The sequence below is a fragment of the Corapipo altera genome, unplaced genomic scaffold, assembly GCF_003945725.1.
Source record: "Corapipo altera isolate COAL_440 unplaced genomic scaffold, ASM394572v1 61153, whole genome shotgun sequence".
In the NCBI taxonomy this organism is placed as follows: domain Eukaryota; kingdom Metazoa; phylum Chordata; class Aves; order Passeriformes; family Pipridae; genus Corapipo; species Corapipo altera.
The window spans coordinates 533788-550616 of record NW_020884958.1 but is presented as its reverse complement, the minus strand read 5'-3'; the positions used below and the strand labels follow the sequence as shown (position 1 = coordinate 550616).

The 16829-nt window shown below is 40.7% G+C and overlaps 1 long non-coding RNA gene across 1 annotated transcript in view; it reads left to right on the top strand.

The window, feature by feature from the left end:
* Positions 1–16606, top strand: part of LOC113956863 — a 19743-nt gene extending 3137 nt beyond the window's left edge. The window contains exons 2-4 of the long non-coding RNA XR_003530990.1: positions 3566–3569; positions 6022–6026; positions 16595–16606. This is a non-coding gene — a long non-coding RNA (uncharacterized LOC113956863). The remainder of the gene's footprint in view (positions 1–3565; positions 3570–6021; positions 6027–16594) is intronic.
* The last annotated feature ends 223 nt before the right edge of the window (positions 16607–16829 follow it).

The window sequence follows — 16829 nt, the reverse complement described above, 5'->3', positions numbered from 1 at the left end:
TGGAATTTGAATTTTTCCCACTAGGTGTTTACAGTGCTTGTGACCGTTATTTTCTGTCTAAGCTACATTTCATAGTCCTTATACTGTGATCTTGACTACCCTGATTCTTTGATATTAAAGAATGTGCCACAACTTCTTCTTCTCCTCTTCTTCCTTTTTTCCTTTTTTTTCTTTTGGTCTTGCATTGCATTTTCTCTCTCAATTAAATGTGATGTTTTCTGCTTATGTTCATTTTCTGACCTCTCCTAGCTTCTGATCATGTCCCTGCTGAGTCTATACCTCTATTATTATACTGTCTGTAATGCTGTAGACACCTGCTAAGACTGAAAAAAGCACCATTTTTCATCTGAAACAATTCCCTAACAGACTGTGATTCCAAGAGTTAAGCCATGGAATTTGAATTTTTCCCACTGGGTGTTTAAAGTGCTCAGCACAGTAACTTGCTGTCTAAGCTAACCTGTCAAGACTGAGGCATGTCAGCTGACATTTGAGCAGCTTTATCTCCAATTGGTTTGTTAGGTTTAAAATAATGCTGTCTTTTTTCAAAATTGTAGGATCCAGGCAGACACACTTTTGATCATATTCCTTATAGAGTTATAGAGTGGTTTGGTTGAAAAGGGACCTCAGAGATCATCTGGTTCCAGTGCCCCTGTATTGGGTAGGGACACCTTCCACAAGACCAGGTATTAACTTCCTAAAATGCGTATTTGGGTTGTCTCTCACTGGAGATTGAATGGAATCTCTCAGAAATTACTTAATGATGTTTAAAGTACTAATTTAGGTTAGGCAGGAGGATTAAACAGACTCTCAGGATTCTACCCAGTCCTATTTTCCCTTTTAGTCATGGGAAGGGATAGCCCACTTTCACTTTATTTCAATGTTTTTCAGTTTCTTCAATACCTGTTTATAAAAAACTCGCGTCAGTGTGTATATAAAATGTGTTTCCCCATTTTCATTTATGCTCATTTGATCTTTGAATGTATGTTGCCAGTCACATTATTATTGTCTTATTTGTGACTGTTTACACTCACCTGTCCCAAAAGCAGTTCTCTTTCAAAGATTAGTCCTATCGGTAAAGTACTGAGCCCAGTTTTCATATTTCTTTTTCTGATTAATTGTTAGCATTTTTTCATTCCTAACACTTCACTTCAACAAATCATTTAGCCGAACTACAAGGGGTAAAATATTTTAAGGATTTTGGCACAGCACTTTGATATGGAAGGCACAATTGTTACTGCAAGATTTGCTCAAGCAAAGGGGTTGTGACATTAAATTTCAGTATTTCTCTCTCCAGGTTATCTAAGTCAGATGGAGAGAAGTGTGTTTAGAAATATGCCTACATCTCAACTGCAAATGTGGAAAAAATTGACCTATTTATTCATGCTTTGTACCCCAAATAGTTGGCATCTTGAGTCAAAAAAACAACAACAAAGAAACCCCCAAGTATTCTGCATCTGAATTTGTGCCCCATAGTTTGCCACTTCACATGTAGTTGTCAAGATCACTGTGCAACAAGCATGTCCCATTGTTTAGGTTCCTTCAGTTCTCCCTGACGATTTTACTGATGAAACTGCTGAATTTGTTTGTAGGGCAACTATGGAAAATGTTTGCACTGGATGCTCTCAGCTCTCATGACTTTTGCTGTACCAAGTGTAAGGAATTTGAAGGGAAAAAGAGAAAGTGGAAAAAACCTATTAGTTTACATTCAAGTCTAGTGATCAAAATATTAGGTTTTTCAGGCTCTACACATTGTGCCCAGTGCTTCAGGCCCTGAAAGGGTTTTGAATACAGTGAAATTAGACATCCTAAAGCAGAACAGAAGACCTCCATAAATTAATTTCCTATTAAGTGCTGTGATACCCTATTGATGTTGGTGCTGTATAATGACTTCATAATATTTTGATTTCAAAAGATGGACTTATTTCCTAGAAACTGGAAGTACCTAGAATATCAATTGCAGCTGCAAGACCAGTTCTCCTTTCACCCTTAAACCAAACTGATTTTCTTCTTGATTGTCAGTTTCAGTGAAATTTTGTTCACTTCTTGTTTAGAATTTCTTTGCATTCATTATCTTAATACCTTTGGGAAAATCATTTTATAGTGGAAGATGGCACATGGAGATTGCACTAAATAGAGAAAAACCATCAATGAAATTACAAAATATGGAATAAAACTATAACTATAAAGCATTTTAGCGTCCTAGTCTCAAAGCTAGACAACATTAGGCATGAGAGCAGTGCTCCTCTGCTTATGTGACTTTATTCCTACTTTGCATTTTTCCTTAAAAATACAGAGAATGGAAGCCATAGAAACACAATTAGCTGCAGACCTGTAAGCAGTGATGGGTTACAATATCTTTAGCAATTTGGTAAGATTTTACTCTGATATGTGCTATACAGTCTCAGAGAGGAACTAAGCAGTGAAACTGAACAGCAAGTCCATGGTGAACTCCTTGCTGAAGATAGTCTATCAATTTTTTAATATATTGTTATCACTGAATATTTCCATATGTCTTATCTACACAGAATTCCTGAAAGGATATTTATAGATGTCCTCTGGGATAGGAGACACATCAGATTGACCTTAAATGTCCCATTGCAAAAGCTCAGTGGTTAAAATATGTTGGAGCAGGTGGCAGAGCTCTTACTATACCAAAGGAAACAAGGTATTTTTCTTTCTGCTTTAAAAGAAGTGGAGAAGTTTTCCCCACTGATACTCTTTCTGACGTTAACAATTTCTCTGTCCCTCGGAAGCCTGAATTATGTCATTTCTTATTAGATATTATCATCAATAATTTGAGATCGCAATTGAGCAATGTCCTGTCAAATCTGACCTAAAACATTTGGAGTCCATATGGGAGAGCTTGTCTTCCTGCTCACTGCTGTATAAAAGCCAACACAAGCTTTCTGAGACAGAATAACTGAAGTCTGGGGATGTAACACACCATTTTCACTCTTTGGATGTACTCAACTTACCATAAAGAAGCTGCCCAGGATGTACTCAACTTACCATAAAGAAGCTGCCCACTTCTCATCTGTGCTAGCCTGTCCTTTATTGAGTTTATGGATCATCTCTGTCTGTGTTAAATGTTACTGGCCTCAAAAGGTGTATTTGCTAAGAATAACAGTGGGGACAGTATATCGACAGGAGTAAATCGGACAATTGAATGTTCTACATCTTGTCCTCTTTTCTACAACTCCTCTTTTGTTACAATAACTAACATTATTTGGTATTTTTGCTTACAAATAGGATATTCCAGTAAAATAAACATTACTTTTCACTTTGAATTGTTGCATTTGTTTTGGTTTTTTTTCTGGGTAAAATATCTTTTTTTTTAATGACAGATACATAAAAATAACTGCAATATTTATTAAAATAGATGTAAAAAAATTCTATCTTTTAAAAAAAAAAAAAAAAAAAAAAAGAGAACTGTCTTTCAGTTTCCATACCTGCGGGGTAAAAATTCAGATGAAAGTTAAACATGCAATTTTGCATATGACTTTTCTTTACATGGTCAACTATATGTTCCCTCCTAAACGACATTTTGACTTCCCCGCACAAACAGTTCAGTTTTCCACAGAGCTGCTCAGTATAATATAAATAAACAAGACACCTGCCTATTTGTAATATGAGACAAAGCAAACTGGTGAATAAAACCCAGTAGTCTAAGGTCTCTGATGTTTAAGTTTAAAGGTAACCTGCATTGCTTTTGGTCCTTTCATCAGTTACCTTTCCAAATTAACTGGAAAACTGCCATCCCGGCACACTGGCATTTTTGAACTCACTTTGCAAAGGCATAGATAGCAGTGGGTGCACAACAAATGGGAATCGTGGTTGCACAGTTTCTTTATGTACATGTGTTTTACTAAGGTATCAGAGTGGATGGATGTTAAAATAAAATACAACGCACAATTAGATTAAATTTTCTTTGATCATGGGCCCCAGTCCTGCTGTTATCACATTCCAGAAGGATACTGCTTTATCAGCCTCTCATAAAATGTGAGCAGTTATTTCATGTCTTCCCCTCACTGCCTACATTTTAATTTTCCATATTCCCCTTGCACTGCAGACAACTTGTGGGCTCAAATGCACATGGTGGCTTTTTCCACTTAACAGCCTGATCTGCCAGTCCAATGGAGCATCTCTTGGTACTGTGGCTGAATGTGATCCCCAGCCTCACTCTTTGCCTCTATTTGGAGATGAGAATGATGATTTCATACAACTTAAAGGTGTTCCACCAGGGATATATTTGTTCCAACAAGCTGTGGGTACAATGGCAGCGGACCCCTCTATGTTGCAGCAGACCTCCCCCCCCGGATGAATCCTGTTCTCTGGATTGGCAATTTTCCTTCTCTGGCGCAAAGAGCTGGCATACAGGATTCACTATTGTGCTGATAATTCAGTAAACAGTGAAATTAAATCTTCTGACAGTCCTACAGGAATTTCATTAACCGTAGGCCCAATCATAGAACTGCATTGCAACTGTGGCACAGGGATGCTATTTAGCTGCCTTATGGAAAATATGTTCTCCACTTCCTTTGCTGGTTAGATGGTCTGCTCTCCATAGGTTACATGTGCTTTCCATCTTTTGGCAGGAGATGTTTGTTTTTCCTAGGGCTTTGAACTCACAAGTGTTTTTGAACAGATAGCAAGAGTTGAATATTTATCCTCCATATGTGTTGTAGAAGGACAGAGTTCGCCATCATCATACACTGAAATATGTTCAGGAAGTTCAGATATGTTTGACTATCTAATAGTAGGTCATGTTTTGCAAACCATGACTAGTTTGATACAAGCGAAACAATTTCAGAAGCTTTATATACACCAAGAGGAAAAGTCCAGCTACGAAGAATCACTTGAAAACTTAACCAATAAAGTGGAAAAATGGGAAAGAAAGATAGGAAAGTAAGGAAGGAGTTTCATAGCACTGCCAAAATGCTTCAACCTCTTGAGCAGCCCCAGACAGACAGACATAAAGCTGTCAGGCCCCTAAACTGAGTACTCATATGTACACAGGTGTCATAGCCTGCCAGAAGAAATAGAGACTGGGAGAGGCAAGGTGATCTGTGTCAATATCTGCCTTGCATTTGGGGTTCGAGACCTATGCTGCAACTCCAGGTTGTGTCAAATGCCAATAGGATAGGTATTGGGAACAATAATACCATTAAGCTACACAGAAGCAAACAGTTAAATCTTTGTGCATATTGATCTATCTCTTATGCCTGGTGGTGAAAAAGCTATGAAACAGTAAATGAGCAGGTTTGTAAGACAGAAGTAGAATCCAAGGATAGATATTTTTCATGGCCTGAAAAGGCAGGGTGTTGTTGATGGTGAGTTTGGAGAGACTACACTGTACATGATATCAAAATATTCAGGAAATGTTCTGAGACACATTTTAGGGTTGGAGAGAAGAAGGCAATCAATGTGGTTAATCCATATGAAGGCTGCAGTTTACAATATTAAGATTGCCAAGAATAAGGTTAAAAGGATCTGAAAACGGTAGCAGTGAAGAAAGAAGGCTCACCTCTGAGAGGAAGCTGCTTAGTCAAGGACATGTATTTAAGAAGATGAGAAGAAAGAGGTAAGAGCAAACAATATAATAACCCTTTATGATACCACAAATTACTACAGGGGAAGAGTCAAGGAAACAGTAAATGAGATCCTCACCAGCATAAAGTGTAAGAGGAATAATGGCTGTATCAGGAAAAGAACCAGCTTTATTGAGAACTGGACACATATAAAGGAAAATAAAAATTTGGGGAAACCCCTTTGGAGAAAAAATTACAAAATAATAACAAAAATATACAATATATCCCTTCAAATACACTTGCAGAAATGAGCAGTGATTTAATGTCCTTTCCTTCAGACCTATAGATCAATGTCTTTGCAGCACCTTATTGTGGTTCTTCAACCTGATACTGCTTTGAACATGCTATTTGGGGTGAACTGAGTTTTCCTCCCTACAGTCACTTCTTTCAAAGATCAGGAAGGTCTAAGAGGCTAGAGTTGAGCAGAGGCAAGCTGCTGTTATAGGGCAGCACATCATGTGTCCCATGAAACGAGACATCTGACCATTTCCTCCTGCGGGATCTTACCCCATTTCCTCCTGTGGGATCTTACCAAGCCCTTTGTTGAAGCACTAGCTGGCCTTGTATTTCATCTCTTCTGGCAGAGGGGAAGGCAATACGGTGTGGGAGTTCTAAGTCAGCCTGATGTCTTTCAAGGGGAGTTTTCAGTTCCCTTCTGACTTCAAAACTGCAAAGATGCCAAGAAAGAATCTAAATGCTTAAAATGAATAAGTGATTTGTTGTGTGAGACCATGTTCCTGTGTGTCCAGAGGCACAAAACTGAGCCTTTCATACGGACTCATGCTGAGAAATTTTCTGAACTGGCTCAGTTGCAAATACAAACATTCTAATTCCACCTGTACAGTCAAAAGCAGCCAAAGATGACTGTGATCATATCAGTCCCTTGGGCAGCAGGACTCAAAAACCTTCTTCAACCATGTGTTTTGTGTGGGCCAAGGATGTTCCAGAGCGCCTTTCACACTCTTCTCCCACAGCCTCCTCCAGGCTGTGTTTCTCAGTAATGTCATCAAGGAGTAAAGAAAAGATTTTTTGCATTTTTCTGTCACTATTCATGAGTACATCATGAAGCTAACTACATTGAGCTGGACTTGTTTCAGTGCCAGGGCTCATTTGTGGACCTGGATTCACAAGGTACTTTGCAACCAAGACCTTTGCCAAAGCAACAGAGTGAACAGGTTGTATCTCCTACATAGGCTGCTATGTCTCCAACATAGCAGAACTAATCCAGCCAATCAGAGAGGCTGACCAAGTTCTTTATCATTTTTCTCTACCAAGGCTGACTAGTCCCTTTCAAACCTACCTGAAAGACATATTTCCTCAGTGAATTGGCCTGAAATCCCTGGTTAAAAAAAGTTCATATTCCAAAGGACAAATAAAATGAGATATATTAAAAAAATAGGTAAATATATTTTTAAAACCCTTTGAGAGTTTTGTACAAGTTCTAAAGGGTATTCCTGGAACTAGAATTTGATGTTTGTACCAAACTGTTTGCTCACAATGGATTATCAGCTTCTTTCTCTGTGGGCACTGTAAAAATGTGTGTGATCCCCAGTACATATGGGAGACAGAGCTGGAACTTAAACTGTCTGCTTTGGTAGCTGCATTTAATGTCTTTGATGGGCATTTGCATTATATTACCAATACCGTAAGTCTTTTCCCAGCCCTGATGCACCTTGTTACATTTCTGCAAAAGTTCTTATGGAAACTGCTAGAGCTCAACGTGATCTGTTTCTTTCCTTCCTAGCCCCCTCGACCAATTTACCTTCTACAGAATAAATTCTGGCTCACAAATGGAGCCTTGAGTTGAATCAAATGGCATGTAGTGTCATCTAAGATTGAATATTACTTTTTATCAATTTCTGCTGGTTATTTTTTGTCGGGTATTACTGCCCATAGGACCTATTGTTCATTTTGTAAGCTTTGGATTATCAATAATGACTGAACTGTTTCCAACTATCTGCATGATCTGATTATTTATAGACTTCTGAAACCAGTTGGAAACATCCACTTTGACAGTTCTTAGCTATTTCTTGGTCCTAGCTGGCATCTTCTTCAAGGAAATGAAAAAAACAAAAGGTAATTTTTCTCAGAATAATAAAGACACTGATAAAATTACCTCCAAAGTACCTGATAGTATTTAGAATCAGGGATCAGTGTATTTTAAAGACCATATGCATAGGAAAAAGAATGTCCTTGTTAAATTTGCATGTTTTCCCTCAGCTACTCTCTCCTGTGAGATTGTTCCTGAATTTCCAGGGCAATGATGTCCTGTTTCTCAGTGACCCATTGACAGAAGGGAAGGTCTTACGTGTAGAATAACCTTGTACCATAGAGAATATTTCTCTGGTCTCTCTATTGCTGTCAAGAGTGCAATGACAAATTAATTAACAATAAATTGTCTGCACACTAGAACTACTGCTGTTTTCACATACACTTGAAGGATCAACACTGGGCATCTATTGCAGCAGGCTTTGTCTACTCCAAAACAAGATGAGGTGGGAATTTCTGGGATGCCTGTTTTATTTTGACAGGATTCTTCAAAACTGATTTAGCTCCACTTTTCCATTTAGGATCCCTCCTCTTATAAAGTGTCATCCAACACGTGTTTGATAACAGCACAGTGAGGAACCAAAGCTAAGGAGATGACCAGCTGCAAACAATAAGGAAAAAATTCTCCTTCTCTTTACCAGACAACAATTGATATTTCTCCATTCTATCATATTTTGATGGTTGATGAGTTAAGAGGAAGGCAGGAAGCCAGTTGTTGACTTGCACTACCTAGCAATGAGTTAGGGCTTGGAGGGAATATGTTCTGCCTTTGAAACAGATGACTTAACTAGGAGTTATAGAAAGTGTTGCCTGCATTATAGCCAGACCTTGGGTACTTGGCACTGATGATACGATGACATTTCTGGCAACAATCACGATTTACACATGTACTATGAGTAGATTTTTTAAACTTCAGTCTATGAGGGATCTGTAGAGATAAAGGGGGCAGTCAATAGTTATTGGAGATCCATCAGGGTATGAAGATGCTTGCTGTGGAAGGAGTGGGAAGATTGCTGAACTCTGTAGGAAGACCATTAATCTCTGAAAACGCAGGTTTGGTCCCTCTCACTGCTCTTCCTGATTTCAGCCAAATGTTTGGATTTCCTCTATTGTCAGTGACAAAAAAGCACTTCAGTTGCTGCTTGATAAGGTGAGAAGGTCTGGATCCTCTCTGATTCTCAAAAAATTTGCCTCAAAAGTTATAACATCAGAATGTTTGTGATGGTGAACTCATGTTTCTACCCTTTACATCTTCAAGAGATGTCAAAATTCTTTCCTGTTGCCATTTTACTGTTATCCTTCCCAGTTGTAAGGAACTCAAGAGATCCTTCTCAATAAAAAAATGGCAGTGAATAGGGCACAGTCACCTATGAATGAGGAGACTTAGAATCATAGAATTATGAAACAGCCTGATTTGGAAGAGACCCACAAGAATCATCAAGTCCAACTCCTAGCACTGCATGGGACCATCCTGAAGTGTGACACCATGTGCCTGAGAATATTATCCAGTATTATCCTTGAGCTCTGGCAGCCTTGGTGCTGTGGCCACTTCCCTGGGGAGCCTGTTCAGTGCCCAACCATCCTCTGGGGGAAGAACTTTTTCCCAATACCTGGCCCAAACCTTCCCTGACAGAATTTCAGGCCGTTCCCTTGGGTCCTGTCATTGGTCACTACAGAGCAGAGATCATTGTCTGCCCCTCCTCTTCCCCTCCCAAGGAAGTTGTAACTGCAACGAGGTCTCCCCTCAGTCTGAACAGATCAAGTGTCCTCAGCCTCTCCTCACACGGCTTCTCCACAAGGCCTTTCACCATCTTTGTTGCCCTCCTTTGGACACTCTCTAATGGCTTAATATCTGCCTCATATTGTGGTCCTCAAAACTTCCCCAATATTCCAGGTGAGGTCTCCTTAGTGCAGAGCTGAGCGGGACAATCCCCTCTCTGGCCCAGCTGGTGATGCTTTGCCTGATGCCTCCCAGGACATGGTTGGCCCTCCTGGCTGCCAGGGCACTGCTGACTCATGTCCAACTGGCCATCAACCAGGCCCCCAGGTCCCTTTCCTCAGTTCTGCTCTCCAGAGTCTTGTTTCCCAGTCTATCTGTACATCCGGGGTAGCACCATCCAAGGTGCAGGACTCAGTACTATTATTCTCAACTGGTCACTTCCAGCCCATATATGACATGTCTTTTACTCAGTTTTTCCAGGTCCTCAAAAGATTACTCAGACCCAGACCTGAGTGGCAAAATCCTAACTAGCCCTTCAGCCATGCCCAGACAAACTGCCTCTGGACCTGAGCATATCCCAGCACCCTAAGGACTGCAACTTGTAGAAAATAATGAAAAGAGTACCTCTTGGACACTGGACAAAAAGACACTAAAGAGTAGCCTCTGTCCACATACATACAAAGGTGAAGAAAAGATTAGAACAAAAGCCATGTAAAAGCCTTGTTGTGACTTTAATTGAAATTGTATTAGTGTTCCCTTGTGTTGGTATCACACAACACTGGGAATTCCTATAGCATTCTCCACCAGGGACTTAAAAACAATTAGTCCCTAGACTTGCTAAGTGCCCACCCTAGCCCTGCTGTAAGCAAGCTCTTCCATGCCTTTCACGAGCCACAGAGAGAGGCTCCTATGACAACAGGAGTGGCACCAAGGGGCCTTTCCAAAATTGGGCTGGGTAGTTGGCTTTCTGGATGTGAAACCCCAGGCCACTCTGTGGTTTGGAAACGAGATGCTGGAAGAGCTGCCAGCACCTGCCAGGTGGTGGGAAAGTGTGTCAGGAGGAGACAGAGGGAAGCATGCTGTGAAGGTAAGAAGCCTAATGCTACAGAACAACAAATATGATGATCACCAGGCTCCTGCACAGGCATTGGGACATTTCTGCAGTTTTCTTGGCTAGCAAAAAGGTTTCTCTAGGTCTGTTGTGTCTCTTGAGGTCATGCTGTTGCCGCTATTCCTTCTTCCTGCAGCATTTCATCTAGTCCTGTCAGTCCTTGTGATGCTTTAAGTCTCCAAATGTTTCATTACTAGGCCTTGAAAACAGCTCCACTCAGACAACCTTAGGCTACAGGAACATTTGTAAATTCATTTATTTGTCAAAATGAAGTTTCAAATAATTAGTATATTCGTGTCTCCACCCCACTGCCATTTCCAAGACAAGAAAAGGAATGGAGAGCTAAGAAAAAATCCAAATATTTTCATTTAACTTTTTTATAATGAAGCATTTTGGGGTTATGTTCTGCTTCAGCGTTTAATTGAATGTGAGTTTCTGAAGCAGAAACTCCACCTTACTCCTAACTTAAAACATCTGATCCTGAGTAAAATTCTGCAGACGACCAAGACTGGTGTGTGTGAAGAAAACTGGGGGAAGTAGGTTATTAGAAAAAAACAAAGTATTTAGGCATAATTATTAAAAGGAAAGATAAGAGTTTCTAGTTACTGCCAGGCTCCAGGTGTACCTCTGCCTGTTAATGGCTGCTTTGCTCTTTGAGCAGGTTTTGCCTAGGACCTTCTGAGTACAGCTTTTGATATTCCACACCCATCTGAATTTGGAGGGGAACTGGCATTACCTCTGTTCGTCTTGCTGTTGGAAACAGGACAAAAAAACCCCATATCACACAACAAGGCATCTGCAATCAGATAAGGAATCAGGTCACTGAGGAATCATTTTCATGTCTGACCACTGGCCACATTTCACCCATAGGTGACACTGACTCTGAAAGTGTCCTGGGACATCTCCTTGAAGCAGAATATTCCAGTCCTGCACAGTACACTCATGCCTCTGTGAACCTGGTGAGTTACCATATCCACCAGCCCTTCAGACTCTTACAGCAGAAGTTGTTGTAGCCTTAGATGTAGAGTCCTTTATTGTGAAATCTCTGCTGCAGTCTCTGCAATTTGGAGTTATTTTATTTGGCATTACTAGGGCTCTCACTGTGATATACTTTAGAATAATGAGACATCAATTCTCAGTCAAGAGACTATTTAAAAACACTCCTAATTTGATGGGTTGTGCAGATGAATTAGTTCATTCTATGGAAATTTTGCCATTTATGCTGGTGGTGGGATGGGTGTTGTGTCCTCCCATCTTTGATATTCTCTCTTTCTTTGTGAAAACTGATTTAACTATGACTAGAAATAACTGTCATGGTAGACATTCTTTTTTATCAAGCTCTAGTATTGAGAGTCAGACTGTGTGGGTGAGCATCCATAGAAGACAGGGGATTGTTTGGAAATTATGTGGATCGAAATAAACTTTGAACATTGAATGTCTAAAAAATATCAGATCCCCTTGACTTTGTGCAGAGTGATGGAGGGCTGAGCCACATGGTGTTCAGTGATGCCTGTAGGACCGCAGCTTTGTCAGTAACGTTTGTGCTATAGTTTTCTTTGTACATGGATAATACCACATGGGAGAAAGAGCTTCCCCTCACTCCTAATCCATCCAGGTCTTTAGTGAGAGATGGTCTGGCCATTGTTTCTGTATGAAAGGGCAGAGATGCTACCAAAGATGCTGGTGAATCCTTGCCAGGAGAACCCAGAGCAACAGGGGCTTTACATAGACGAGAGAATGAGTTCCTCCAGGAACAGAAAAGAACTGCTGAGAAGACAGCAGGCATTTTTGTTCTTGCATAAGGCTATCCAGTTGTCTGTGTAAAATATAAATGTGATGACCAGATCTAGATCAAACAGTGTTCACAATAGCCCCACTTAGCAGGAGCTAATAGCATCCCTAGAGATACCGATGTCTCCATGGTTAAGGAGAGCAAACATATTTGGAGCTGCAGGCAGGATGATGAGAAGTGGTCATGGTTGCAGCCAAGCTGCATCTGCTCTGCTGTGAAAGCAGGCTTTCATGTCTACAGATAGTGGTCAGAAAAGAAAAAGATTCACTGCTTTTGGCAGAAAGATCACCTGCTCTGGTCCCCTTTGTGAAACAGGTGGTAGGTTTGACAGATTGTGGTTAAAAACTAAATTCCTGTAGGTGAGTTATTTTGGTATGTTTTAATTTTGTGAACAGTTTTCCGTTTCAGTATCCCAAGTACATTAGCAGCTACTGATGAATTAATAAAAAACCTGTCTCAATTATATGCATGATGAATTGAATTGCAATGTGTTTTACAAAGTTTTTCCTTCCGCAGGAATTGTGTGGTGGTATTCGAATGGTGGGGGTTTTAAGACAAGTTGGAGGTTAAAAAATCATAGGAGATCTGTTAGGCCTTGAAGAATTGAGCAACAAGGGCTGAGAACTTGAGGTGGAAGAGAAATGCATTTAGGTGCATTTAGTTGAACAATTGTGTCTTCACAGTGGACCTTAAGAATTGAGGAGTGGGGAGAATGATCTCGTGGAGAAAACCACAAACATTCCAGATATTCAGAGATCATGCAGTTGTAGAATAGACTAGGAATTCAAATTATAGAGTGAGGGGAAGATGCTCATGCTCCTATTTCTTCTGTCTGAGAATTCCTTGGACGGATTCGATTGTAGGAGAGTCTCCCCAGAAGTCCCTTTCTGTGTCAGGACCAGAAGAGGTGGGAACCTCTGAAGAGAAGCACAGGTCTGCTACAGAGTCAGCAAACAGAGGAGAAAAGCATCCAGGTGGAGCAATTTGTGGCCAACTTCTCCTCTGGAGAAGTATGATTAACTATCACCTGGGTAAGTGGTTCACCAAAGAGATATCTGGTAGTGGGTTGTGATGTGACTGCTGGAACACAAAACTGTCATACTCTGTTCAGATTGCTGGAGGTACATTAGCAGGAATGTCCTGTCCCTGCCATGAGTCCTTTAGTTTGAGAGCTCTACATCTAAAACTTCAGGACCCAATGATTTAATATGGTGGTGGAAGTTTGGAAGCATTGTAAACAAGAAGTCACCTCTGAAATGCTGGCTTTGATGGATAAAGATCTCAGTTGTTCCACTTGGAGTGGACAAAAGAGCATCTGTGAACTTCCAGAGGGCTCTGAGTTCTGCACAAAAAAATGGAGATGCAGAACAGAGGCTCTTCTGCTGCAAATTCATATTATGCTTTCATTCCACCTAAGCCCCTGGGAACACAAGGGAGTTCACACTGTTCTGTCATGAGTCTTCAACTCAGTGAACAACAACAGCTGGACATGTTAAGGCTGATGTCAGTTTCTGGATCCACTCCATTGGCAGTCTGAGTCACTGGTCTCAAAATGATCCTGTGCACCATGTGGGTGGAGTGTAGACCACTCAGGACTGCAAGGTAAAACTATTCATAGGTGATCCTGATTTTGTATCAGAGAGGACTTTGTTTCTTTGTGAAGTCTTTCCTCTCTGCATGTCTGGGTGGCAATGTTGAGAAGGTTTTTCCTCATCTCAGCAATGAGATTTATGTCTTTACCCTATCAATATGTCACACCCTAGAGCCTGCTTAGCTCCTTAGATAACTTGCTTACAGGTTTCAATCCACCTTCAGATATGGCCCCCTGACCACCATAGGAAGACAAAGAAAATTTCAGGCATAACATGAACTGAATGACACATGTGAGACCCAAAAAGTCACATCTGGCAGGGCTGAGACCTGAACTGGGATCTGGAACTCTGGTTCGCGGCTTGCTGAACTTATTTTATACTCGAGTGTGAAGATGAACCACACTAAAAACACCCATGTAACAAGTTCTGGAGACTTCTTCCCAGTGAGGAAGGTGCGAGGTCATTGTCTATATTTTTACATGCTGTGGTCTTGCAGTCCCTGATGGATGCCATATATGGAATCACAAGATGCTCTGCTCAGCTTATAGTCAGCTTTAAAGAAGAGCCTGCTCTAAACTGCTTAGTGACTACACTTGCATTTTGGTTGAGACCTTCAGAAGAGGCCCACAAAGCTACTCACAAAGGAGGAATGAGCTCAGGAGAGAGAAGGATGGGCACTGTAGCTCATCAGAAGCTCAGGAGGCTTTGTGTAGGCTAACTTTGTATGAGTCTGAGGCATCCCCTGCTCTCCCTTTGGAAGTGCACCAGGCCAATGGCTACAGCACAGGCAGTGCCAGCTGAGATGTGCACAGGCTGTAAAAATATCTTTAAAGCACCTCACCCTTTGCCATTAAAAAAAAAAACAAAAAAAAAAACAAAAAAAAAAAAACAAAAAACATTTGAGATGGAAAAAGCCATGCATTTGTGAAGGACCCTTACCAAGTATTTATTTGCCATGTAAAATTGCTAAAAAGCTGTTTTGGTTTTTTTTTCCTCCCCTCCCCACTCCCTGTATAGACATTGTGTATCAATTTGTTATTCTTCTCACCTTTTCCTTTTCCCTCATATTTTACTGGGGGTGGAGGGGTGATGAAGGAGGGGGAGTTGTTGCTATTGTTGTAAGGAAGATTCTGGAATCTGTGAACACAAAGTATTAGTATTTTAAATAATGAGAAAAAATTCCACAGGGAAAGCTCATCTGGCTATGGCAGTTTGTGACTGAATGAGAGAAAAGTGCCCTAGAAGCTATTCATTAGGAATTCACTGGAAGCTCTCAAACAAGCCTGGCAGAAGCTGAAATTGAAGTGGTCTCTGACCTAATTTTCTTCTGCATGAAACATCTGCATCAAGGCACTCTTTGATGTATTCCACTTGGCTCTGTCTACAGTATTGTATCACATGGCTTCAGCGTTGCCTCAGTTTTGAAAGACATTTCCAGCCTGTAGAAGGTAATGTGATGTTACTGTTACCCAAACTAATCACTCAATGTGCTCCCGAAATAGAAACAATAGAGGTTCAGACAATGGTGTCTGCTTTGCAGTCGTTGTTGCTGCCTAAGCTCACGGTTTAAAAAACCCAGATCTGTGATGTTCATCTCATGTAATTCATCAACACCAGGAAGGGGAGGGAGAAGGGGGAACTGTGAACCTTCTGTGTAATAGTATGTCAGAGGACAGAATGCTTTACATGTGTGAGCTTTGCATTCTTCGCCACTCCAGCCATGCAGTCAGTTTAGCACATTGAAAACAAAAACAGGGAGATGTTGGAGGACGTTATCATAAAGACTCAACAGAAGTAGCTCCTGGTTTTCATTTTGGTGTTTGTTTTCTGCTGATTGACATGCAAAGCTCACAGTGAAAGAAATGTGAGTATGTTTGTGTAGATGTGTGGATGATGTGTGATGTATTTTGAATATATATTTTTTCCCCACCTTTTCTTGTCTGCACCATAGTACACATTTCAGATTCTCTCTCAAGCTCTTCTCCAAGTGGTATATAAAATACAGCCACACAAAGATATCTCTAAATGTATACACCTACATTTATACATATCTACACAGATAAATGATACAAGAAATTTTCAGGGTCACTTCTTTACTTTGAATGAATACATCTTAGGCTTCTCCAGAAAGGTTTTCTGCTCAGTCTTACCTAATGGCATACTGCTGTTTTCCCAGCCTTGCTTGTATTATGTGAATAACTGTGGTGTCTTTTGTATTCTACCCCCTGAAGAAGAATCCTTTGAAATTCTAAATGACTGTGCTGCAGATTTTAATATCTGTATCTTAGAAATAGCCAAGCATTACCCTCTCATGGAGCAAGATGAAGCAAGCCTTTTGAAAGTTATTCAGACTGCTCCCTCAGCCTCATGTGTGTGTATGTGTGTGTATACATGTGCTCTTTAACTCTCTGAATGCATGACAGGAATACATTATTTCCCTGTGAATCACTTTCCCTCTCCTTCTGTCCATCTATTCCACCCCCCAAACCTCTTTTGTTGACATGGGAGAAATAAAAGCTAGCTGGCTAGGGATCTTGTGCAGGTCTTGTAGGGACAGCATGAGATGAGTTGGTAGCTTCTCAGTATGGTTCCTTGCAGAGATCAGAAGGAAAAAGCAGCCCTAATGTTACTAATTAGATGCCTCCAGGGTAATCACAGCAGAAAAGTCCCAGCCCAGAAGCCTCAAAATAGCCTGCTCCCTGGGGTCCTTTTCCCAGGTTTGGGCTGAAACACATCAGGAAGGCAGAGCGGAAGGAAATAGACCCACTCTTGCTTGACTTCACAGCTAGCAGATACCTGTGTCCTCTATCTGGTGCTGCTCCTTTAAGCCCACATTTCTTTGCCTCACTCATATGTGGAGGACTTGAGTCTGGTAGCAATGAGTATACTTAATTCCTTAGACAAAGAGCTGCTCCATCCCATTGAAATAATATGTTTTGCTGTACTAGGAGTTGTGCACACTATGACAGCCAGCTCC